Source organism: Canis lupus, chromosome 22 (genome assembly GCF_011100685.1).
Source record: "Canis lupus familiaris isolate Mischka breed German Shepherd chromosome 22, alternate assembly UU_Cfam_GSD_1.0, whole genome shotgun sequence".
Classification (NCBI taxonomy): Eukaryota; Metazoa; Chordata; class Mammalia; order Carnivora; family Canidae; genus Canis; species Canis lupus.
Window position 1 is genome coordinate 56,382,351 of NC_049243.1, and position 26,587 is coordinate 56,408,937.

The 26,587-nt window shown below is 37.5% G+C and overlaps 1 protein-coding gene and 2 long non-coding RNA genes across 9 annotated transcripts in view; 1 reads left to right on the top strand and 2 right to left on the bottom strand.

The window, feature by feature from the left end:
- Positions 1-26,587, bottom strand: part of FAM155A (family with sequence similarity 155 member A) — a 626,592-nt gene that overhangs the window by 105,084 nt on the left and 494,921 nt on the right. The window lies entirely within an intron of this gene.
- Positions 1-26,587, top strand: part of LOC106557592 — a 43,154-nt gene that overhangs the window by 4,802 nt on the left and 11,765 nt on the right. For 3 of the 6 annotated variants that reach the window (XR_005376580.1, XR_005376578.1, XR_005376581.1), the window contains one exon: positions 8,231-8,749. This is a non-coding gene — a long non-coding RNA (uncharacterized LOC106557592). Of the gene's footprint in view, positions 1-8,230; positions 8,750-9,518; positions 10,178-18,705; positions 19,157-26,587 lie in introns of those variants that run through there. The other 3 variants (XR_005376582.1, XR_005376579.1, XR_005376583.1) reach the window with 3 other exon arrangements.
- LOC119877408 lies at positions 2,318-8,381 on the bottom strand. The gene is made up of 3 exons (XR_005376584.1): positions 8,315-8,381; positions 4,022-4,061; positions 2,318-2,536 (listed from the first exon to the last, which is right to left on the bottom strand). It is a non-coding gene; the product is annotated as an uncharacterized LOC119877408 (long non-coding RNA).

Here is a 26,587-nt window from a genome sequence, read left to right on the forward strand (position 1 = left end):
CATAAATAAATAAAAATTTAAAAAAAGAATTAAAAAAAAAGAAAATACAAATGAAATTCTTGTTGTGTAGTATCCTCGACCTTCTCAGTCTGTATAATGGGTCTCTTGCCTGTGATTTTATTGTGAATCTCCTCTGGGCTTTATTATAACTGTTGGTTTTCCTTTGTCATTAAATTGGAGGCTCTGTGGGGAAAAAGGATCATGTCTTTTCACTGTTCCTACCTCCAGTGTTGAGGACCTGGAAACACAAGATGAATGTTTGTTAATGAATGAATGAACAGGAATGAATGAATGAAAGAATGAATGACTTAATGACTGCCTTGATAATGAAAAGAAACAGTGTTTTTCTCAATTTCCTAGTAAAATCATTGAGGTCTTGTACAGTTCATCTACCCGAGTCTTACTGCCTTGTCTCTAAAATAAAGTATATTGCTGAAATTTATTCTGTGTCTGAAACTTACAGAGGAGGGTATCTGACCTCAGGATATTAAAAGGAGCAGGTAACTTTATCTTTACATTTTACCCAGGGACATAGCCAGAAATCCCCCAAAGGCTAGATTTTGGAAAGTGTAACTCACAAGGAGAAAGGGGGAAAGAAATCAAGGGATCTCAGAACTTCTATAGAAAGGCAATGGCCACCAGCACAACTGAGGAACACTCTGAAAGCAGTCCAGCCTGGGAGATAGAATCCAAACTGGAATTAAACTTGTTTAGTGCATAATTTCCTACTTTAATAATCAGACTTATTTTTATATTTTGGTAATGACTTTTGAAGTTATCTAACAGATGGCAACATGGAACAGACTTAATGAATTATTGCCGAACGGATTATAGCCACATGGATATGAACTGTGCATACATTAGCAGAAAAACGAGAAACAGGGCACATTTATAAATATCTCCATGGATCCACACAGGTCAGACAATGATATCCAATTCTCTGAGGAATTATTGAACAATTAAAGGGAGCCCTTATTACAGTAAAAGCCATCTGTTATCCACCCAAACATGTCCCCAACTGTAGTCAAAACTTCTATATTTATGCACTGGAGCTTGGGCAAATCTAACAGATCAGGTTGTGAGTCAAGAAACATATATTTATACACACACACACACACACACAGACATATATTTATTTTTTTCCACTGAAAGAACCTGAAGCTTACAGAGAAATTACAAAAAGCGTATAGAGGTTTTTCATATACTATTCCCCCAGCTTTTCCTAATGATAATGATGCACATAACTGTAGCACAATTCTCAAAAACAGGTAATTCACTTTGGAATAATATTTTTAAATAAATATAATAGCTTATTGACACCTACTAGTTCCCCACCCACCCCCCATCATCCTTTTTTTCTGCCCTAGGATCCAAGCCAGGGTCCCACCCTGGATATTGTTATTATCTGTTCATCCTCTCCTTCTATCTGGGAGGGTTCATTCTTCCCTCATCTTTCATGATCTTGACACTCTGGAGGAGGACCAAGCAGGTTTTCATAGACTGTCTCTCATTTTGGCTTTGCCTGTTATTTTCTCATGCTGTAGCACAGAAGTGATCTTTTGCCCACCTTTGTCTCAGGCTCCGCTGGGATGTTCCCTGTCCTGCCTGAGAATCAGCTATTTCTCAACAAAACCCTGGTTCTTGTTCTTAGAGAACAGCATCAAGAAAAAGATTACAGCTAAGAACTGGAAATGGAGGAATGTGCGCTGAAAGGGATATATTTACCAAAACACTGTAAAACAAACTTTTTTTCTCAAAGTCGATATTAACTGTGCTTTCGATTAATAGTGATTAATTCAATAGCAATGAGTACGTTATTAGCTTGTCTTCGCAGTTTTTACATCTGGATAACTATATAATAGTAGTCTCAGCCCGAGCCTGAAAGATTTAGACCTACAGGTCATGTCAGACAAAGGAACCTGAGCCTCAGCTTCACATGAACCCTAATTTTATTGGGATGGAAAAGATGTGAGGGGAGTATTATTTTCTCACACAGCACAGCAGTGCAGATAGAATGGGGCATGCATGGATGAGTGGTATGCACCTGCGTGCCTCTGTGGTGGAGGGGCAGGGTGTGGGGCAGACCCTGGGATCTCCTATGATGGATAGGAGGCAAGATGATTTCAGCCTAATTTAAAAATGTTTGTTATTGGAGGGAAATGATCATTCTCATTCCAGAATAGAAAGAGTAACATGAATGTATTCCTGCCAAGTTCTTTGTGAGAGAAAGAAGAGCTGCAAGGTTTGTTATTGTTAACTTTTTAAAAAAAAATTTATTTATTCATGAGACACAGAGAGAGGCAGAGACATAGGCAGAGGGAGAAGCAGGCTCCATGCAGGGAGCCTGATGTGAGACCTGATCCCAGGACCCCAGGATCACGATCTGAGCCAAAGGCAGATGCTCAACCACTGAGCCATTCAGGTGCCCCTGCAAGTTTTGTAAAACTAATTCTTGGATTTTTTCACTCTGGAAGTGCCAGACAGGCCCAGTTGGGCTCAAGACTCAGGATCCTCAGTCAGGTAGCATCCATGTTGCCTATAGCAAGAAAAAGGTATTTCTTAGCTTACATAAGATCCCACCCCTCACAGGAACTTCCAAAATGTTTGCAGGAACTGAAGGTCAGTATGGGGTAATGAGTTCCCCAAATCTAGACAGATACCAACTGAGTCTACTCTTACACTGCCCAGCAAGGATTGGGGATCTGAGCGTTACACTATTAAACACTAGCACTCTAAATAATTAGAAATCCTGGCTACCCAAGGTTCCTGCTCTGATCATTATTCATGCCATAGCTCTGCCATGTATCTCCACTTAGTTAGGAAACCAGTACTAAAATTGATCTAGAAAATTCCAATCCAAGATAATGACATGATAGGAATATATCCCTTGCATTTACAGCCATGGGCCCAAATTTTAATCAGATGTGCTTGTAGTTTCGTTAAACAAGGTGAGTTATTTACACTGTTGCTTTAATTAAGTTCATTTGGACAACTAGAATGATTCATACTAATATCTGCATTATTCCTAAGTGACAGGAAATGAATGTACACATATACTTTCTTTTTTTTTTTTACCATATTCAAAGTATTTATAATCGGTTATGATAAAAGATAGAACAATATTATTTTCATCTTAAGTTTTAACTGTAAGCTAAAACTTCATGCTGTTTGAATATTTTAGCAGTTGCCACTTCCTTATTGACACATCATGGAATAAAATATGAAAATATTGCATCCAAATATCAATGAAAAACAATGCAACTAACTGAATAAATAGATTATTTAAGTGCCTAATATTCATGCTGGTTTACCCTCCACGGGCAGTTTTAAAACGTATTAGCTAAAATAAGGTTTTAGCAAGAGGAACAGATTAACTTTTTTTTTTCTTTCAGATTAACTTTTCAAGTGTTTGTTTGTTTGTTTCAATAAATCCCCCAAAGCTAGAAGGATAAATATCCAGAGCAGTCAAAATTCAGGTGCAGATTAAAAACCTTAATTCTTAGGTCACAAACCTTTCTTACATATTCTTACATCTTTAAGGTTAAACTATTACAAAACAAGATGCCAGCATTCAAGGTTTGAGATTTCCCTGAATTCTTCTCCCTTTTAAATACAGTCTGTGGTGTGAACTATTTTCCCCTTGTATACAGACTACCTATGAAATTTAGCAGAGGCTGGTGGGTTTAATGCCTCATCCTGATCCCTACACACATTTTGGTGGTTCTTGGACTTGTGTTGCAGTTTCCAGCCTGCAATGTGCAACATTCATCCAAGTGTCCCGTCATTTGTGTACTCACTAATTCAAACCCGAGGACCACCAAACACCATGATGTGAAGAATTAAAAAGTGAAAAGGTAAAAACCATACAAGGCGATAAAATGTAAAGCAAATATAAAAATTACTGAAACAAGACACACCCAGTAACATGAGGCACTACCTTTGAAATATTGCCCTCCCCCAAAAGTGCTCTAAAGGCAGAGAACCACACTTCTGCTGTAGATTCGCCTCTGATATGACTTACTGTGTGAATGTGGAAGGGTCACTGAACCACTCGCCTGCATCTGTCACCACCAAAAGTGAGAACATTATATGGGATTACATTTTTATAAACTTACTGATATATATATATAGAGAGATATATAGATATATAGATATATAGATATACATATATATAAATATATATATCAAGATATATATAGATATCTTGGTACACTTACATAAATATACACAAATATATACATAGTTACATGTGTATGTATATACATATATATACACTTATATGTATGTACATATATATATATATATACACACACACATATACACACTTATATAACTACATCTTGGAATGAAATTATTCCCTACAAGTTATGGTATGACATTATTGTTCTTTTGCTCATTTCTGAACTTCTTCAGACCACTATTCTTATAGTTTATACTTAACAGTAGTTATTCTCACATATTTTGTTAAAATAAAATTTATATATAATAACAACAAGGAACACCCTGAGACTGTCATCCTGCCAGTAGTGGCAGACAAGCTTCTAAGAGACCAATGCTATGGCCACAAACAACCAGAAAAGTTAGGTGGAAAATCTACTCTTGTTTACACCACCAGAGAGTAAGCATGGATGTGGGGATGTGAGGATCCCAGAGCTTAGAAGCATGAGCCGCACAGAGGTCAGCCCTTCATTTAAAACACTTGCTTTCTTGTCTGTTTTTGCCTTGAAGCATTTGCTGAATTATAAACTATGGAATCATGAGCAGAGCTGAGCAATAATTGCCAAAAATGGTGCTGCTGGCCAGGTTTGGGCCATAGGCCATGGTTTGCCTCCTTCTGGTCCAGAGCCTCAAAGGATCTTCTCTTTCTTACTGAACCTGATTTATAGAACATACTCCACATCCTCGATAACACTCATGATTTTCCTTTTTTTAAAATTGTTGTTCCTTATTTTATTGTAGGCATCATGGTGGATATGAATTGGGACTTCGTGATGGTTTTGATTCACATTTCCCTAATGACTGACAATGTATTTTTTCATATGCATATAGACCATCTGTAAATCTGCTTCAAAGAACTATTTATGTCCTCTGTCCAATTTTGTTTGTCTTTTTGTTGTTGAGTTGTGGGAGATTTTTGTATTCTGGATATTGAATGGTTATCATAAAATTCAAACAAAAATAGCTTGACAAGTTCAAATGACCCAAACCAAGAGAGAAAATTTAACAAACTGTACATGTATGTGTTATGCACTTTTCTGTAGGTATATGATAGAGGTGTGTATATATGTATATACATATATATAAAATAAATCAACTACAGGTGTATAAGTGACAAATAAAAACATTAGGATGTTTGTACCACAAGTGGAATTACCCTGATTTCCTCTTTCTCCTAATTTGAGACACTTGTTATTAACGATATAGAATCAACATAGCCTGACCCATTTTCAATCTATTTTCTGAAGTTCCCGAAAGCAGTGATACTGCTGGACTCAATATCATTTTCTATCTGTTATTACAAACTCCAAAGTAATGAAGTTTCCTTTTCCAACATGGCCTTTCTGCTACCCAATTACATAACACATTATCGAGCTAATCTTTTCTTGATGTTCCAGATTCATGAGGGATTAGCTGTTCTCTTCAATAAACATTTTCCCTTGTGAGCAACTGAATTTCAAAAAGAGGAACTCAAAATTATGGCAGATAGTATCTTTTAAAAGACTGAGGTTTTTTTCTTTTTTTGGGGGATAGATCTTCAGGTAGTTAAATTGTCTAAATACTACTGTATTTTAAGTAACCATATATTAATTTACTTTCTTATTTTATTTTTCACTATCAGGATCCTTTTGAAAAATAAGTCAAAACACAGCCTGTTCTTTATAGTTCAGTTTCCCATTCAAGCTTTACAAATAATTTAGAGATATACCCACAGTTTCTTATGGCCATACACTTTTTTTACCATGTCATTTTATCCTATATAACTCAAGAGAGATAGTAATAGTGATTGCAACTTTAAAAATCAAATTTGGTTACAGTAACATATTTAATAATGCAGATATTACACACAGGGGAGCATCCCCCTTCTCTAGTTAGATGTGTTATGCTCATATCTAGCTTCCCTTTTATGCTTCAACTATGACAATTGGTTCCTCAACTTTGAATTTGAGGTACTAATGAACATTAAGATATGAATTTTGAAAATTAAAAATTGAAATTTAGGCCAGAAGTAGAAAAATATATTTTTACATTTAGGAGTCATAAATACAGATGGAGCTGTGACCAAAAAAAAGACGCATTTGCTGAGACCATGCAGAGAGCAGAGTAATTGCGGTGCCATAAATTTGCACTGCACTTTAAGGAACTTTGAGTGTTCAGAGTGTTGGACACGTGTTACCTCAATTGATAGTGACAACAAACCATAGAATTAATTTTAAAAATATGAAGATGCCCATTTTATAGTGAAACAAACTACGGCTTGAGAGATTTAATGGAATCCACTATAAATGCTTAAAATGCAGATCCAAGACTAGAATTCTAATGTTCTCATTCTTGGTCTACTGCTCCTTAAGAACCTTGAATGATAATTACACTTAGAGGCAGGAGGAAAATCCAATTAAAGAAGACAGAGTGAAACGAGAAAGGGGATCCATAACACGTTAGTAAGCCAAGGGAACCCAGTGTCAATGAGATGGCAGTGATAAGAATGTCAATTGCTAGAGTGAAGTCAGGGCTTTGTCAACTTTGTAGCCCTATGCAAATGTCGTCTCATATTTATCACTATTGTTATTATTCCACGAACATACTAAACACCATTAGGTAATTATGAGTACAGGCTAACTCCTGGAAAATAAATGTAGAAGTCTTCCAAGGTCTTATTGGAGGTCTTTTGTGAATATAAAATGATAAGAACTCAGATGAAGTCCTTCAGCATGCAGGTGATAACAAGCTATTAAAAGGAATGTGACCAGTGGTTTCCGAACTACAGTTGGTTGAACAAAATTAACCCTCCAATTCAACCCTATGCCACTCCTCCAAGTCATAGCCTTACACTCATCAAGCTGGGTGGTCATAAGTCAGCAAACCATACTATCTCCTATAGGTGGGTCTCTACAATGTGTCCAGCACATTGTTCAGGGACCAAACATGCTTTTTTTTTTTTTAAGGCATTTTTTTTCCTTTACCATTTTTAGGTGAATTACATTAAGAAAAGCAACATAATAAATCATAAAATCTCATATTCCTCTGTTCCATATCTAGGCAGAATTTCAGAGTAACAATTGTTTGGAGATAAAAATGAAATTAAAAAGTTGGTTGCCTATAGGTTAGTGAGATTTTTAAAACAAATGGCATCATTATATCCATATCTTTCACTTATTTATCCAAATATTAATTTTATTTATTCCAGACTAAGCTTAAAAATTTCCAAGATTTTCTAATTTATCCCCTTATCCTGCTTTAGATATTGATACAAAAGGATATAACTTGTATCCATGAAAATTGGCAACTCTGACACACAGAAGTTGGTAGAAAGAAGGTGCCTGTATCCTTAATGGCATCATTGAGTTGCTGACCAACCCATATTTTCTCCCTGGATACTAAATAGCAATGGAAAAGAACAAGACATTCCTACAAAGAGCAACATAGATGAATCTTACATACTTTACATTGAGTACAAGAAGTCAGGTACAAAAGAAATATATACTGCATATTTCCATACATCTGAAATTTTAGAAAATACTAAAAATAATACAATGTGAAAAATATAAACAGTAGTTGCCTCTGGAGGTTCAGGGCTGACCTGGTGTAATAAGAAAGAAACATTCTAGTAGAGAAAATATTCAATGCTATGAAGAAGTATAGATGACATTGGTATACACATTTGTTAAAATTGCATCTCTAGGATGCATGCATTTTGAAGTTTGTAATTTTTATCTTAAAAATCATAAAAACAGTAACAAATTAACCAAACAGGAGTGTGGGAAGTGTGAAATAAAAGTGGCAAGATGTTAATAACTGTTGAAGTTGGGTGATGGATATCTGGGGATTCATTATTCTTATTCCTTCCTACATGTTTAAGATTTTTCAAAATTACAAATTAAAAAAATTAAAAATGATTACATATTAAATAATTGAAAATTAAATAAAATTTAAAAATTAACAACTATGATTAAAATATTATCTCAAATTAATTATTCATTATACCCAAAAAAGTTTTTGTTCTTTTTCTCAGATTAACTTCCTTGAAAATAAAGAGAAACACTGGATGGGCCAAACATTAAGAACAAACCAAAGAACCCATGCTGAGACCTCTCACATTGACATAAGACGGATATTGGAAGGTGGTTATAGAAATGAATCTCCACTCCCCATCTGTTGCAGACATACCATATAGCAACCGTGGAATCATAGTAACTGTGGAATCATACAGCAACAGTGGAATCATATAGCAACAGCAGAACCTTACAGCAACCATGAAACTCTATAGCAACAGCAGAATCCAAGTCAAAGCTCACTACCATGGTCCACAGTTGCGTGTATGTGTGAATAACGGCAATGGTTTTGCTATCATTTAGTATCAGTGGTGATTTAGTATCAAGGATGAAATCTGGTATTTCAATGATTGGTAAATAATGTTGCATGGATTATCATTTATAATGATAACTTATAACTTAATCTTATAAGTTTTGGAGCTCAGGGAAAAGGCTCTGATCATGATCTGTCAACAAGAGTGACCACCACCACCACAAAAGTGAAGTAACATCTTATTTTCAACCAATAACTGATTGGAAACACCATCTTACCTGATATTTTTACCATGAGAATTAAGAATTTAAAGAATACTGTGTCCTTGCCATGTTCAACCTCACCTGAAAGCCCTGAGTTGACATTTTTTTCTTAATGACATAATACTGTGTTCATATGTGTGTCTGTTTCCTTGTAAAGCATACACTCCCACCCCTTACCAAAGCCATGCTACATCTGACCTCTTAGTCACTTTAATTATTAACGGGCACACCTGGGAGGAGGGGTGGCACCACAGACCACTTGTTCTCAGCCTTTACTGCCTTAAGAATCCTCCTGGGGAGTTTAGAAATGCCAATGCCTTGGCTGAACCCCATTAAATCAGACCCTCTGGGGTGAGCCCCCCCAGAGTTGTCAAAGAGCCCCAGATTATACCACCATGCAGCCAAGTTGGAGAACCAGTAGCTTGGAGCTTTTGTCCTGTTTTGTGCCCATTTCTCCCCACTAATCAGAGAGAATGTTTTGTTTTCTGTTGTTTGCTGTGACAACGAAAATTATTACCTACATTAAGAAAAGGTGTTATTTCTGGAGACAGAGATGGGAGGACAGGACAGAGTGGAAGGCTGTGGTTTAACTGATTCCATTTGGGCACCAACCTCAGAGTAGCAGCCCTGAAGCAGGTAGAATATATTCACTTCAAGAGAGGATCATTTTTGCTCATTAGTTTGACTGATTCATTTGAATTATATTTACATGATTTTTTTTTTAATTTAAAGAAAAATCTGCTGGAGTTATGACGGCAAACATTCAATCTGATGACAGAAGATAAGCTGGTAGATGGCTTCAGTCTTAGACGCCCCCACCCCTGACCTCCTCATTCTCTGCAGCACCACAGAGTCCACTCACTCTTGAACCACTGGGAGAATAGATACTCTTTAACGCAAATAGTATGGCTTCATGTCTAATGGCCAAAAAGAAATCTTCCTTCGCTTTATACTAATATTTTCAGTGGACATATAAACTTGCTGTGATTAATGACAATTATTTAGAAGTGATATATTACACTGTAACCTATGATGAAATTTCTAACTATCATTAATGATATTGTGATTGTCTTCTGAGGCACAGCTGGTATTATGAAATATGTCATCTTACATCCTTGGTATAACACTAATGTGGGGGAGGTAGTAAATATGGTAATTGTGCTGCTTAATGCCATTGTTTTTTCTACATGGTGTCTTGCTCAGGGAAGCACTGGGAATATCATTAGATTTCTACAACCCACTTCCTCTATTTTTCCCCTACCTTGTATCTGTGCTCTCCTTTGCCATATTTCTTTAAGCAGCCATAACCACCATAACCAAAACTGTAAAGAGGAACTGAGAAATATTTGTAACCATATGAAATATCACCACCAATTTCCCATGGATTATCAATAAAGAGACACTTGAAGTTTCCAAAAATTACTGAGAGCAAGACATGAAATGATGATTCAGAACAAAGGAGATACCAGCACCCAGTCATTTGATGACTGAGAAAAAAATATTTAACATTAGTTGCTTTTATTATATCTATATCTATATTTTAAAGATTTTATGTATTTATTCATGAGAGACACACAGAGGCAGAGACATAGGCAGAGGGAGAAGCAGACTCCCCATGGGGAGCCTGATGCAGGACTCGATCCCAGGACCCCGGGATCACACCCTGAGCCAAAAGCAGATGCTTAACTACTAAGCCCCAACATTGATTGATTTTAAATCAAAACCAAAGGTTCTCCATTTTCCAATAGACAGTTACAAAAATAAATAAACAAATCCTACCACAGTTTTGGGGAAACCAGCACTCTCAGATATCATGGGTGAGCATCAATTGGCATACCCTTTAGGAAAGTGATTTGCAATACATATTAGGGAATTTTTAATGCTCGTACCTCCAATCTACTACCTCTACTTTTGAAAGTCTCTACTAAAAAAAAAAAAATCAATCCCAAATCTGAAAAGTATTTATTAACTAATAGATTTATGCAAAATTGTTTACAATGGCAAAAATGTGGTGTGGGTGACCCATCAACCGTTTTCCTCAAGCCAATACTCAATCAAGCATCCCCATACATTCCTTCTCCTCTTCTCTGGAGCCACCAGCCTCTTCACACTTGAATCCTGCCTTATCTGTCCATTTTTTTAATTCCTCCCCCACCCCAATTTTTTGAGGTGAGAAACTGGATTGACTTCTAATCCAATTTAAGGCATGTAGACTACAGACCAAATGTCTTGTCTACTTGTGTATCTATCTTTTACAACAGCATTGTTTCAGTAGAAATGGGTCCATCACTTAACTCTCCTCTTTGCTAGTCAAGGAGTTCACTATAGTGAGTCATCATCTCATTCATTTTTGTATCTGCCTAGCCCTTACTGTTTCACCAAACTGTTGATGAGTGAATGAACAGTACAAGCCGGAGCAAAAGGAGCTCTTTGTTCAGAAAAAGGCTTTCTCTGAGTACAGAAGGGATTAGGGATCATAGACTACAATAAGGTCTCCAGGATGACTGGTTTCCTCACATCCATTGGCTTCTGGAATTCTTGACCACTTAAATGAAAGCCAGAAATACTCCTGCTTCTAAATGCCAAAGAACATGATCACTTTCGCTGGACATTTCTCAAAGCTCTGAGAGAAATCCTGAGGCAAGGAAGACTCAGACATTGTCAAGAGAAGGCAGAGTTGATCTGAGTCAGGAAAGCCTGAACTGACGTGTAATGAGATGGTGTCACCCTGATAAGAGGCTAGCACACATGTCTGTAGTAAGAACAGGAAAGATCTGGAAAGATCCTCCTTGCCTAGAAAGGCAAGGAAAGATCTGGAAAATCTATTCGGTTAGGGGGTAATGTTGCTGGAGCTTAGCATGGAGGTTAGTGCTTGGTGTGCAGAAGAATCTGTCTACTTTTTGTGACTACTCCCAGTTCTGGAGCTCAGTTAGCATGTTCTTCACCAGGGCACTGGCCAGAATACAGTCAGAACATACAGCATATTCCTCTTAAAAAGCACACTGCTTCTGTGACGGATGAGGTTATCATATGGCTCACTTTCCAGCCTCGTGTTTGTTGTGTTGAAGTGGTTTGCTTTTACAATTTTAATCATTCTCTGAGTTTTACAGTCAACAAGATTCCTCTTAGGTAAGCATAAAGAGCCATTTTATTCCTTCACATAGAAGCAGAATACCCCGAGAGATTACCTCCAAAACTCCAGATGTCAATCCCTATGGCACTCTGTGTCAGTGGCTCCCAGCCAGGGGGGGATGTATTTGCAGGGCTAGCTGGTTTTGTGTTTCTGTGAATGTGTTGTTTTTGTTTTTGTCTTGCTTTTAATATCTTTTTTTTTTTTTTTTTTTTTTTTGCTTTTAATATCTTAATGCTTCAGGTAGTAAGATGGGATTTCCCCTATAATAGTGACAAATAACCAAAACGGATTTTCTTTTCTTCTCACCAGTGATGTTTCTTTATATCGAGGTATCATCATTCATTTCATTTCGTCAAATATAAAGGAAAAAGGTAGCTCTTCTGCCAGGAAAAAAAAAATGATGATAACAAAAAAGATCTGGTTTTCTCTTTATGTGAAATATGGAAATATATCCACCCCTCATCATAAGACATGGTGGATAAAACAACACAAATGGATAAAATAACACAAAGGATTAAAAAAAAGTCTCAATCTGATAAGAAAACTACTCAGTCAGAGCCAGCCAAATATCCTGAATGACGTTATAACACATTTTTTTTTTCTACCAAATGAGATCGTTCTTCAGCTGTTCTCATCTCCACTATCCATACTGCTTGTATTATTTTTGCTTGAAGGTACTTCATCTACAATCTAAGTGAAAAAACGAGCTATAAAAGAGGCTCCGCACACGCAGATAATTCCTGTTACCTCCCAGCCAGCTTCTGTAAAAGATAAACATGTTTACCACCCAAGCTTAAGCTGTGATTGAAACTGTATGTCAATTTTCAAAGAAGCCTCTGAAAAGTGAAATGGTTGATGTTGCTTCTTTAATCTGAAAACTGTCAGATCTTAAAACACATATCTCAGAACGTATAAGCTTTCTAATTAATAAAACATCTTTATGTGGGATTCCTTAGGTTTGCTGGCCTAGAAGTGAACCCTGCAGCACATTAGCCAAAGAAGAGTTTTTTTCAAAATTGAACTCTATTTTATTGTTCATTAAATTAACATGATACTCTTTGAGCAAATCCACCACAATTCAGTTTCCCCAAAAGTGATCCATTAAAAAAAAAGAGTTGGTAGAGGGGGCAGGCTCCTGATGGTAAGGTGGTAAAATTCAGATTTTTAAAAAACATTTTATTTATTTATTCATGAGAGACACAGAGAGAGGCAGAGACACAAGCAGAGGGAGAGGCAGGCTCTCCCTGCAGGGAGCCCAATGCAGGACTCAGTCCCTGGACCCCGGTCACACCTTGAGCCACAGACAGCCATCAACCACTGAGCCACCCAGGTGCCCCAATGCAAACATTTCTAAAAGTTCTGTCTGAATTTAGAAATCATTAAAATAAAATCAAGGAGAATCGGAACAGAAATAAGAACTTCAGCTTCTATGCAACTCAGAGAGAGACGCCTAAAAGCGACAATTGTAATCCATACAAGACAAAATGCAGAAGTGACAACTGACCTGGCAGAGAAAGAACCCTCCAGGGCCCGCGCTGGAGCTTTCACACAGAGAATTCCGCAATCACGCCAATATTCCCACCCACCATTAAGAGATTACCCAGTCAGCTTTTTAAGTGTCTCACTCCTAATCATTAAAAAAAAGAAAAAGAAAAAAAAAGTGTCACAAGGTATTTGATAAAAACTCCTGACTTAAAAAGACTAGAACCAAAACAAATGAGAAGGGAGAACTTGGGAAAACGACCATAATACCAACAGCAGAAGAAAATGCCTCTACTACAAAAATTATGTTCTCATCAAAATGAAAGGAAAAAAAAAAAACTGCATTCATGACAAATGGACTAGAGAAGAAAGACCTCTTCGAAGTTTATAATGTAAAATATAAAGAAATTTAAAATATTCAGCTGATAGTTGAAATAACAAAAAATTTTTCTGATATTTTTCTGATAAAATTAGGAAATCTCCAGGAAGTAACAAAGAAAAAAATAGGGGAGAGAGAGAAATGGCCAAGAGCAAGATCAAGAACAGGCATTAAGAGATTGATAAATGAAAGAAATAAAGCTCTCTCCGAAAGAGAGCACAGACAAGAAGGGAAAAGATTTTCTTTTTTCCCTTTTTAAAGATTTTATTTATTTATTCAAGAGAGATTCAGAGAGAGAGGCAGAGGCACAGGCAGAGGGAGAAGCAGGCTTCCTGCGGGGAGCCTGATGCAGGACTCGATTCCAGGACACCAGGATCACAACCTGATGCTCAGCCACTGAGCCAGCCAGGTGTCCCAGGACAAGATTTTCTTAAAAAGTAATGTAAATGTATTTCTCAGCACTTTAAAGGCATGAGTTCCCAGATGGAAAAGACTAATCATAACCACAACCTAAATTAACTCTAAAACAAAATTAAAGCAATGAAAGAAGAAAGCGAAACACCTGCGAGTCACCTGCGAGTATTTATAATTTACTGAGTCTGGCCATCTTCGAAATAACTCTCAGGTCTGCTCCCCTTCTCTCGAGCCCTGCCACCATCACCCCAGTAAGGGCCCTCATCCTTGCTGTCCTAGAACACTCTGATTGCTTTCTAATTAGGCTTGCGGCCTCCAGCTGGCCTCCTAGAATCCACTTTCCTCAGGACCGTCTGCATAATCTGGAAATGCAAATCCTTTCATCTCCTCATTGCCCCAGGTTAATGAACTAGTTCCTTAATGAGACTCTGCGTGATGTGCCCGGACTTAGTGCTTTATTTCGCACCCTCTCTGAGGTCTGTCTAGTCACACCCTCTATTAATTCTATAGCAAGACTAGATCCTAGTGGATTTCCACTAGGTCCTGCATGAAGTGATCTTCTCTTTTCCCTCTCACTTTTATTTCTTTGCGCAGGATCTCCCCCTCTTCCCCTTCACCAGGATTTACCCTAATTATCTAGCTTTAATAACATTTTTTTCTGTGCACCCCCTCCCTGCCCAGTCTAGGTTAGGTATATACTTCATTGGACATTGAACTTACCCCCTTGGGTTCTTACCGTCTTTTCCTTTTGTGTATATTTTCTGATAAACTGCCTACCCCAGAATGGAATCTCTTCATTTTCTATTAGCATCTCCAGTACATAAGCACCATGCAAAATACTTAGTAGTCTCTCAAAAGTATTTGTGGAACAAATGAGAAAAAGCTCACGCAATGGAATGGAATCAAAGCCATACAATGCCGCAAGGTGGAGGGGGGCAGGTGCAGAGCCTGAAAATATTTTTCAATGTTCCTTCATTTTTCCCCGTTGCCACGTCACCGCCAATTCTCTCGATGTGGTCATTCCCCTAGATTGCCATACACTCCCCAACAATTAACCGGGCCCTCCCATGACAGTTCCTTGCCCTCACTTTAAATGCAGCTTGACCAAAACTAAAAATATGACCCCTCCCTTCAGATTGGCTCCTTGCTTGATGCCCTTTTTGTGTGTCAAAATAGAAAATATGAAAGACTTCAGGATTTCTCTGCTTTTCATTGGCAAAGTTCCTCATCATAAATTTCATGCGTTCCTTCATGCGTTCTGAAAGATGTCTCTTGGGTTTACACCTCTTCATGGCTCCCCTGGAAGACAAGCTCTTGGCACTGCTTGCTACCCCTCCTAACACCTTCTTCCCATGCCTCTGAGGAACCATGCAGACCAACTCTTTTCTTTAGGACACTGGTTTGCACGGAACAGTTTTTTTTTTTTTTTAAAGATTTTATTTATTTATTCATGAGAGGCACACACAGAGAGAGAGGCAGAGACATAGGCAGAGGGACAAGCAGGCTTCCTGCAGGGAGCCTGATGCGGAACTCGATCCTGGGGTCCCGCGATCATGACCTGAGCCAAAGGCAGACACTCAACCACTGAGCCACCCAGGCGCCCCTGAGCGGTTTTTTACTTAGGAGTTTATGATGCTTTGTGGCATATGTGCCGCTTCCTCCCTGTGACTTGAAAAGCCTTCCATACTCTTACCTCAACTGCCTTCTCTTGGTTACTTTGTCCTGTAACATAAAGTAAAACATACACAGGCAACTTCATGCTGGCATTGAGCAAGTGCAATTTCCAATGTACTTTGTCAGATTTACTTTTGAATAAGTGTTTTCTACTTTAGACACTGAAATTCAGTTCCTCCAGGTCTTCCAAACTTATCAGAACTTAAGGATGAAAAATGTGGCAACTCTTTCCTACGTTCAGCTTAAGTCTCTATTTCTGTTCAGTGTTTTTTTGTTGTTGTTGTTTTGTTTTGTTTTATTTTTTTGAGTCTACAGCATCTCTCTTGGCTTAAAATTATTTTTACTTTTGGTTTCTCCTTCCCAAAGTAGTAGAAATGAGCATAGTCTTTTCCCAATAAAAATGAGAAATGAAATGGAAGTTAAAAAGTCTTAAAATCTTACGATTTAAGTTGTAGTTCTCTTTTTAAAAAAATGTACTTGCTTTGCATTTTGCTGATTTATTTGCAACCCGTGACCGCATTTTACATTCTCTGTTGCCAAAGAATAGTGCCTAAATCTTTAATTAAGTCATCACTGCAATTATAACAGAAAGCAAGAAGTGGGAAGTACTGAACATTTTCTAAAGTAAACACCTAAGTTTTTATTTTATTTTTAGAAATGTAAATGAAAACTACTTTCTAGAAAGAGAAAAAAGATTGTGTGATAGATATGGAACTTACCTAACATTATACCTGAAACAGTTAGTGACTAAGACTCTAATTCTGATTTTGCAATCAGAATAATACTTTGTCTTACATTTAATTTTTTATCACCTATGACAAAACTTTTCAGTAAAACAGAAGATTATTTGAAAGGTGAGTGTGATTGTCAATAAGCTGAGAGTCAAGATGATAATGTAACAATTTTCTGGAGTTAGCCAGTCCATGCAAAAAATCCATCACTGAGACAGGAACACTTGCCTAGCTAAGTATATATCTTAATGCATTTCTAACAAATATTCAAGAATGCGGGCACTTGAATAACAGTCATTGGCTTTTAACAAAGCCATTTTTTGTTCCCAGTAAGAAAAAGATTGAGTTTTTATCCATTTTTTCTATGACTTTGATAACAATTTTATATATTTGCAATGTCAGCAAATTAGAGATCTGAAAACAACAATTCCTGGGAATCATCATTAGGTTCAAAATCAAGATAGCTCCTAAACCCTCTACTCAAAAGCATAAAGTTTAATATTAGTTTGGAGAAGATAAGTTATATCATGAACAGAATGGATGGCATTTCTAGTCTGGTTTAAATCTTATCAGTTTTAAGAGTATATTATAAAGTATTTGTTATATGAAATAGTATATAACAGATGCATATTGATAATATGCACAAAATAGCCTAAAAACAGGAAATAATTAATTTATTTTTGAACTCTTAACCAGCAATTACATTAAACCACAATCTCCATGCCATAAAGAAGATCTGGGATAATCGAGATAAAATAAAGATACCAAAATAAAGCAGATAAATAATATTTTATTTCAGATAAAATAAAGCAGCCAAATATTAATTTTAGAATTTTTTAGGGATCCCTGGGTGGCGCAGTGGTTTGGCGCCTGCCTTTGGCCCAGGGCGTGATCCTGGAGACCCGGGATCGAATCCCTCGTCGGGCTCCCGGTGCATGGAGCCTGCTTCTCCCTCTGCCTATGTCTCTGCCTCTCTCTCTCTCTCTGTGACTATAATAAATAAATAAATAAAAATTTAAAAAAAAAGAATTTTTTAAATAAAAATGTCACAGAAATTGTTTAAGGTAGTCATGGAAAAGAAGCAAAGACTAACAAAAGAATTGAATAATTAAAAATAAAAGCTGAATTTCTGGAATGAAAATGTGTTTCACAAGCATGCAAACCCTATACCACAAGTTAAGAGAACCAACACAAGAAATAATTACTAAAGATTCTAGTACTTTCCTGCTACTGCATAAGAAGCATGCAGATATGTTGTGATAAGACTGTGCATAAGAATTCCGCCAGAGGGATCCCTGGGGGGCGCAGCGGTTTGGCGCCTGCCTTTGGCCCAGGGCGCGATCCTGGAGACCCGGGATCGAATCCCACGTCGGGCTCCCGGTGCATGGAGCCTGCTTCTCCCTCTGCCTGTGTCTCTGCCTCTCTCTCTCTCTCTGTGACTATCATAAATAAATAAAAATTAAAAAAAAAAAAAGAATTCCGCCAGAAAAAAAGTAAAAGAAGCAAATAACTTCTATTAACTTTCATTTCATTTGGAAAATATTTACGTACTAAGGATTTGTTTAGGAGTGACAGTTTTCCAAGGACATATGTGAACTACATCAATGTCGATTAGCACACAATAAACACATCTTTTCGAAGTTTTTCTCCCTCTTATTATCAACAGCAAAACTCATCCTTTAACGAAATAAAAGCTATAATTCACATTTGTATTCTTTTTGCATAGAATCTGTCACTGCTTTCAGAAGGTTCTCCAAGTTATTGAGCTGCTGAATGCATGCAAATTGCAAAAACCCAGATTTATTCTATAGTGAACCATAGCGGGACTATCACTTTTTTAAACCCAAAAAACCTCGGAGGAGAAAGGAAGTATTTATAAAGTATAGCTGTTGAATGGGAATTCAGATTCACATAGGCAAAAATGTCTGTATGCTCTGAGGCAGAAGACGGTAATGGGATCTCACGTGTACTGTCGTGGGAGTAAAAATCGGGCTCCTTCTTGAAGCATAACTTGGAAATATTTATAAACATTTTAAGTGTTCTCACCCTTAGACTTAACAATTCTACTTCTGGTAATTTTCTCACTCGGTGTTCTTACATTTGTAGGCAAAGACTATGTAAAAGGATGCTCATGGTCACACTGTTTATGCAAGCAAAAATATGGGGACAGAGTAAAGGTTCATTACTGGAGAATGTCTTACGCAAAATTCATGAAACAGTGACTCAAAGGATTCGATCTGTACAGACTGCTTATGAAGCCATGTCCTCTAGGTACTGCTAAATTACAGAAGCAAGGTGAAGCACCTGTATGTATAGTTGCTCCCATATGTAGGCACATCTCTAAAGAAAATGAATGTATATTTCTAAGACACATTCACCCATACATCTTCATACAGAGACTTACATTTGTCTGGGAGAAGATTAAGCAGCATAGTTCAGGAGCTCAGCTTGCTAATACACCCCGAACTTAATAGCTTCACAAGATGCCAGATGCCAGAGACAGAGGACTGAACAGTGTTGGTCAGAAGATATGAAAGAGGAAGTGCCAAGATACAAGGCTGGACCAACTGGTAAGTAGGCTATTCGTGAATGGTCTCATCAAAAATACCAAAGAGTTTAGATGTTAAAATGATGAGTCACAGGATGCCTGGGTGGCTCAGTGGTTGAGCATCCGCCTTTGGCTCAGGTCTTGATCCTGGGATCCCGGGATCAAGTCCCACATCGTGTTCCCCGCAAGGAGCCTGCTTCTCCCTCTGCCTATGTCTCTGCCTCTCTCTTTGTCTCTCATGAATAAATAAGTAAAGTCTTTAAAAACGAATGATGAATCACAAAGGAATATTGAACATTTGAACATTAAACAGAATGCTATGATGATTCGATTTATATGGTGGAAGATCACTCTGCCAGGAGCATAAAGAATGGATTTAAAGTAAGACCAACATAGGGACAATGAATAAATAATCTGGCAACTGCAGTATCTCACGGAGAGGTGACAAGGACCAGAATTCAAGTACTGGCAGCCAAGGACAGAAAGGATGGAACGGATGAAGAAAAAAAGGGGTAACTTGGTGAAAATCAGTGGTTGGCTACATGTGAGGAGAAATTGTGATATGCTATGCGTTGTTCTTAAAGGTGCATACATAATATAAATATAGAATAACAAATATTAATTTTAAACCCTCAAAACATCTATGTAAGGTAGGTTCTAAGACAATCGTCCTCCTTGTACAGATGATTAAATAGTAGAATTGTGAGATTCAAATAACTTGTCCAAGGCATGCAGTCAGTGTATGGTGGTCCCAGAATTAGCAACTAAGGCAGCCTCTTGCCACTGTGCGTGCCTTTCCCACCGCACTCTGCCCTCACGCTCACCTGAGGACTCTGAGCTGCTCAGATGATGATGATTCCAGGGTGGTTGAATGGTGAGAAGAGCCACCACCAATCTGAGGCTGGAAATGGAGAAGCTGGATTGAATGGACAGCCCAGGAGGCCGATTTAAAGAGTTTAAATTTAAAGTGTCTGTGACGCATCCAAGTGGAGACATTTAACAGCAGCTCAGAGAAGAGAACAGGGCTCCAGATATAAATTTCAAACCTCATTGGCAAACATATGGTATATGAAGACATGGGCATAGAAGCACTTTGCCAGGAAAGCAAATCCCAGGACTTTTGGCTTGTTGTGTGTAATGCTATGCAGATACTTCTCTAGGATAAGCCTCTTAAATATGCGCATATAAAATAAACAGACACTGACTGGCAGTAGGAAGACATGGCCGTTTTCAGTCCTTGAAAGTAAATCTGAAAATTCACCGTTAAGGAGAAAAACATCCCAACAGCAACCTTTCCTTTGGAAGTTTTCCCCTGAGTTCTTCTCACCCACCAAACACAAAACCACAAAGAAAACCAACTAATCAAATGAAATTACCTTTTCCTGACCCACCCTGCTGTGGTCAGTGAAACCACAACTTCAAATGGGCATTTTCCAAATCAATCTTCCCCATTGACTTCACTGTTACTGAGAATCAAGTCTAGGGACCACTGGACCGAAACAGAATTCAATTGTTAATCACGCAGGGTCTGGGATGGATAATAAATCATCAGGACTACAAAACAGATCTTGTAACAATCAAGAATTATTTCTACAAGCCTCTCATCATTAATAAATAAATGTTTAATGTTGCAAGAACCATAGGTCCTTTGAGTAAGGAGCCATGGCTTAAATGAACGTTTACTAAGCTCTATGTCCTGGGCACGTGATCTGTGACAGGACAAGCTTCCCCGTGTCATCATTATTGATTGCAAAATTTCATCTTACAACGAAAAGGTTATATCGCACGACCGCTAATGCTCCTTCGGTCTATGAACCTCTGTAAACTTTTATTGATGACATTGTTTCAAGAGAAACTATATCTTTCAGAATATTATTTCCTGTGAGTATTTATAAAAAAGATTTCATGTGACTTCATAGGCTATGGATGTGGATGTTTAAAACTTGGAGAAATTTACAATATTATTACACACCGGATCTTAAGATAAATAGCGAGGGTTACAGTAGATGAAGCAAGTCTACCGGACATTTATTCAAAAGGTTGGCAAATGTTTTTATTTTTGTTGGTAATGTATTCATTTTACTTTTTCCATCAATATTAAACATTCTAATTATGAGCCTTTAAATTTGAAAAGTGGAGTTTCCAAGATAAATTAATGAGTTGAAGGGAACAGGCTGCCTAAAAGAACAGAACAAGCAATTTTATTTTTCTGAATATTGAGACAAAAATATGAGAACATTGCAAGTGATTGATAATGAGTATTAATCATTTTCCCTGTAGTTTGGGCAATTTTCACTGCTAGAAGAACATCTCGAACTCCACTGGAAACATTAAATCTGCTTTGTGAGTTGAAGAAAAAGCTACACTTAGCAAGTTTGTTCCAAGTGTTTAAATGCTGATTTCAGGAATAATTAGCGAGATGACTTTCTGAGGATCAGGACGTTGGCCAACTTTTTTTCTCTCTGGAAAAGCAGCCCTTTCCATTTTCAGATAACTCTAGATGGTACAAAACTTGTCCTCATCTGGAACTGAACTCTGGTTTCCAGTAATTTCTGTGAATTGTTCCTGGTCCTACATTTGGAATGACACAGGTTTTGTCCACAATTCCTTTAAAACACACCATTTTGGGGGGGTTTCCACAGACTTTCCACCTGTTAACACTTAACGAAAACTCTAACATATTCAACCATTTCAGGTAGCGTGAGAGTTTTCGCCTTTTTTCTCTATTAATAGAGCCTAATGCCCTATTATTATTATTATTATTGTTATTATTATAGCCATACCATCTACCCTATTGTTTTACATTGAACTCAGGGTTTTTGTTAAACCAGGTTTCGTTGTCTTGTATTTGTGGAGATTATCCAAAATGTTGTGGAACATTCGCACAATCTCTAAATTTGCCTTGTTATTTCAGTTGGTTGGTCACGCTGATCCAATCGGTCCTTGTAAGTCCTGTAGTACATTGCTCCCTTCAGACTGGTATTTTTCTTCAACAACATTCTCTAGAAGAACACTTCAAGCAGCTATAAACTCATCTATGTGCAATGTGAACAAACCTACGTATCTATATCTTCACCTAAAAGGTTGTCACAAGGCTTTAGTTTGTTGAGTGCCTCTTTGACAACAGTAAAGACGTCCCAGAAGATAAATAATCTCTGGCACCAGCTTGGATAAACTAATGGTGGATTCTTGGGATGACTCTTGTTTCTTAAGTAACCACAAACCAATCACTGAATATCAGAAACCAATCTTGGATCATTATTACACTACCTTTCCCCTTCTCTTCCTTGTGTATTTCAGAAAAATATTCCATCTGTAATTTCCTGGAAACTGCATGCTAATCCCTGGTTTCAGGGTAAAGACCAAGGAAGATTTTACTAGCACTGACTTCACTTGCTCTTTTCATTTAACTCTGCAATTAGAGCTGGTTCTGTTTTCAAGACACTCATCTTTTCATGAAGAAATTTTTATCACTTCCTCAATACAGCAGATGAGAAATGGCCAGTGAAGTCCCATCAAGCGATTGCTGGCCCATTGACCCTCACTATCTACAATTGTGGCAGGGTTCAGCTCTGCCTCCCCACAAAGCTGCAAATGCCCTTCGTGCCACACAGCTTCTGAGTCACTTTAAGAGAGCTAGCTCAGTGAGAGAGTATGATGTCCATAAACCCCAGTGTCTAGTGAACAGCTTTAAAAGCTCTACTCTGATTTCAGGGCACTTAAACGACCTTGCTTCAACTGGGCTTTAATCTTCAGGTTGTCATTTTAGAATTTTTGAGAAAATCCATCCTGCTTCCACATTTCTAGTCTTGCACAGCTCTATTGCTTTTGGGGGGATTTGGAGGAAAGGTTATATTATTAGCCTCTGAGTTAGTTTCTGATTTTGCCTTTCCAATAATTTGTTTACTTTGTCCTTGGAGAACTCATTTACAAATATAAGTTTAACTATAGTTTCCTCTACTTAAAAATCTACCAGTGGCTCCTCGTTGTTCATTGCTCTGCACATCAGATTATAAGATGTAGGCTCCAGTTCATGAGCCTACTAGAGTACTTAGTACTAGAGTACTATGGTAGGCCTACAGCAAATATTTGTAGAATAAAATACCTAAATTATGAATACATACTCATTATATGTTTCTTTGGTCCTTTGTTTATACTTTTTCCCTAAATTTTTGTTTTAAATTTGAATATATCAGACAAACTGTTAGAATGTATCTCTCCTTCATTTCCTGTATGGATTTTTGTTTGTTTGTTTTCCACCAGTAGGAAAGCTATAGGTGGCTTTAGAAAAGATGCGTTTTTATAATTGTCTCAACACTTAGACAAATATTTTTCAGTACTTCCTATTTTTTATAAGTCATAGATATCTTTATTTTTTTTAAAGATTTTATTTATTTATTCATGAGAGACACACACAGAGGCAGAGACACAGGCAGAGGCGGAACTCGATCCCAGGACTCCAGGATCAGCCCTGGGCCAAAGGCAGTCACTAAACCGCTGACCCACCCAGGGATCCCTATCTTGTATTTTTAATCAAACATTTTTTTTTTTAAAGATTTTAATTATTCATGAGAGACACAGAGAGAGAGAGAGAGGCAGAGACGCAGGCAGAGGGAGAGGCAGGCTCCATGCAGGGAGCCCGATGTGGGACTTGATCCCGAGTCTCCAGGATCACTCCCTGGGCCAGAGGCAGGTGTGTTGAACCACTGAGCCACCCAGGGATCCCAATTAATCAAACATTTATTTCAAAATGTCTATCATTTTAAGACATTTTGCTTTTTGTCCATGACAGGCTTTATTTTATTTTATTTTATTTTTTTTTTTTTTTTATTTTTATTTTTTTTTCATGACAGGCTTTAAACCCATTCTAACTCTTCCTCCTTCTGGTCAGTATGCTTACCTAAACGACTAGAGGCAATTTCAAATTTGCATACCTGAGGTCAAATTTCCATATTTAACCTTGTAATTAGCTTTCTGGTTAGCAGATTAAAGTAGTACAGTTCTATTAAAAAAAAAAAACAAATAAACAAACAAAAGCTGTTTTAAAACAGTATCAAGATGTCTCTATATATTCAGAAACAAGTTTCTGGAAAATCTCTAAATTCGAAGAATGTATCTTTATGTCAGGTAAAACATGGCATAAAGACTTAACTGTCAGTTAATCAAAGTTTTGCATTTCTTCACCACACCATTACATTAACTCATGGTATTTTGTGTATGAGTTTGATGTGCATGCGTGCACGCATGCGTGGGTGCATGTACATGTGCATGTGTGTGTGTGTGTGTGTGTGTGTGTAAAAGATGTACTGGTAATCTCATGAAGCAATGGCCAGATTTCCCTGAAATTTTTTTCCACTTTTCAGTAGTTTATGCAACTTCTAAAGAAATCATTATTCATTGCAGATGAGCTAAAACAAAATATATTGATCCAGGACAGTTATGCCAAAGTATGTCCTGTCAATAGCTCAAGGTACATTCTTCAATACCACATAGACCATTTCTACACTCGATATTAACAAAACCTGGATGAATAGAAGTTCTTACTTTAATCCTCTTAAATGATTTATGTTTATTGATGCTAAATGGATTTGCTGAAACAACAGAATCAATTATAAAGATGGCTATCGCAATCCACTCCAACCTGCCAAAGATCCTCTGTTCAGTCAAATGTTGAAATTGTCAGTGGAAATGTGGAAGTACTCTGTTAACATGTGACTTATTTTTCATGTTCTCAAATTATTCATGACCCTTAACAAGTACCATATAATTTGAAAAGCATAGTGTGCATATTGTCCTAAAAATGGGATAATAGAATACATTGTAAATAAAAATAAAAATCAAATATACAAATAACATAATGTAATATAAAGACCTGATTATAGAATGCATCCTGACTTACCTCTTCAAAAATGTTTATATTTTCCAATTTCACATCTATGTCTTAACTCAGTTTCCAGACAATCATGTGAGGCTCATGTCCTGATTTGACCAAAGAAAAGGAATAAATGAAAAATAATGACTGGTCCCAAATCTGCTGGTTAGTTTCAGAGCCGAGAGGAGAAAAAAGTCCATTTCTGTCCTTTGACTTCTGGTACTTTATCCTATAGTACCTGCTAGTTCTTAAGAAAATGTTCTTATTTCTTATCAAATCATTTGATGAGCAGCAAGTCATCAGAAAAGGAAAATATGCAAATTTGAAACAAATTTTTAAAAAATTTGTGGCAGTAGAAAAAATATGGAAGGCAGAAAAGCTAGGAAGCAGGAAGCAGGAGGTTGGGATTTATTTGAACCCTATCTAAGTAATCCATCATCTGGCAAAATTAGCAAACGGCATTTCTTAACGGCATGTCTGAAGTGCAGTTTAACATAGGTTGGGCTCTGCTACCCAACAAAAACACTTTTGTCCATCCTCCATCAGATAAACAAGATTGTCCAAGCATGGCTGACTGAAAAATGCTTTCCTGGACTGCGAGAATATTGCCAACCATAGGCATGAGAGCCTTTACTAATTATTAACGTTTCCTATGTGCAAGGCACTGTGTTATTTCCATGCATTATTTCAATTAATTCTTAGAATAGCTCTCTCTTTTGCCTATTTTATAAAAATAAAAATTGAGACTTGGCTAAGTAATTAGTTTATTTTTAACAAGTGAAGAAATCTGGATTAGGACTCAGGTTCTTTGTCTCAGACCACATCCAAAGGACTGAGCAATGTAATGGGTATTGTAATGATCATCCTATTACAAGGGGTGTTGAAGATTTGTACACTGTCTATAAATGCTGCACAGGAGCTTCAGACCCTGCAGGACTGGGATATGGGGAAGTAGCCAGCATGGAATTTGTGCTCATTCGCATGGAGCCCCCTCCTGCCTAGAGCCCTCATCGGGTCCTGAATGTGGCCTTAGAGAATTCACCGGCAGGATCCCATCAGGTTAGGCAGATCTTGCCACTGGCACACCTGCTATGTGGGAAGCCTGCACTGACAGTTTTCGCCACCAAATAGGGCCAGGCCAGAGAGCTGGGGCTTGAGGGAGCTGGAAGCACAGATAGAATGACTGTCTTAGTGTCACATTGCTAATAAATATTTGCTTTAGAGAGAAATTTGATTCCACTGTACTAGTAGTCTACCGGATAACAAAGTTGCAGGAAAGGAGATCTACAGCTCTTGCCTGTCTCTAAACACCAGAAGCTACAAAACAATCAAACAGGGAGTCCAACAACAGTCTTAGGCTCATTGGCTGCAGCTCTGCTGGCCACTTGCTTCCCATACCTTATGAAGCTAACTGGAAGAGGGGAAGCAGGAAATGCTGCCTTCTCCTCAACCTGATGCTGTCCAGCTATACTCATTTGGAGAGAGATCATTTTATTAAACAAATGCAATATGAATGAGACTGCCATGTCCAAACTATTCTATAATGGGTAATATTCTAATAGGTTGTC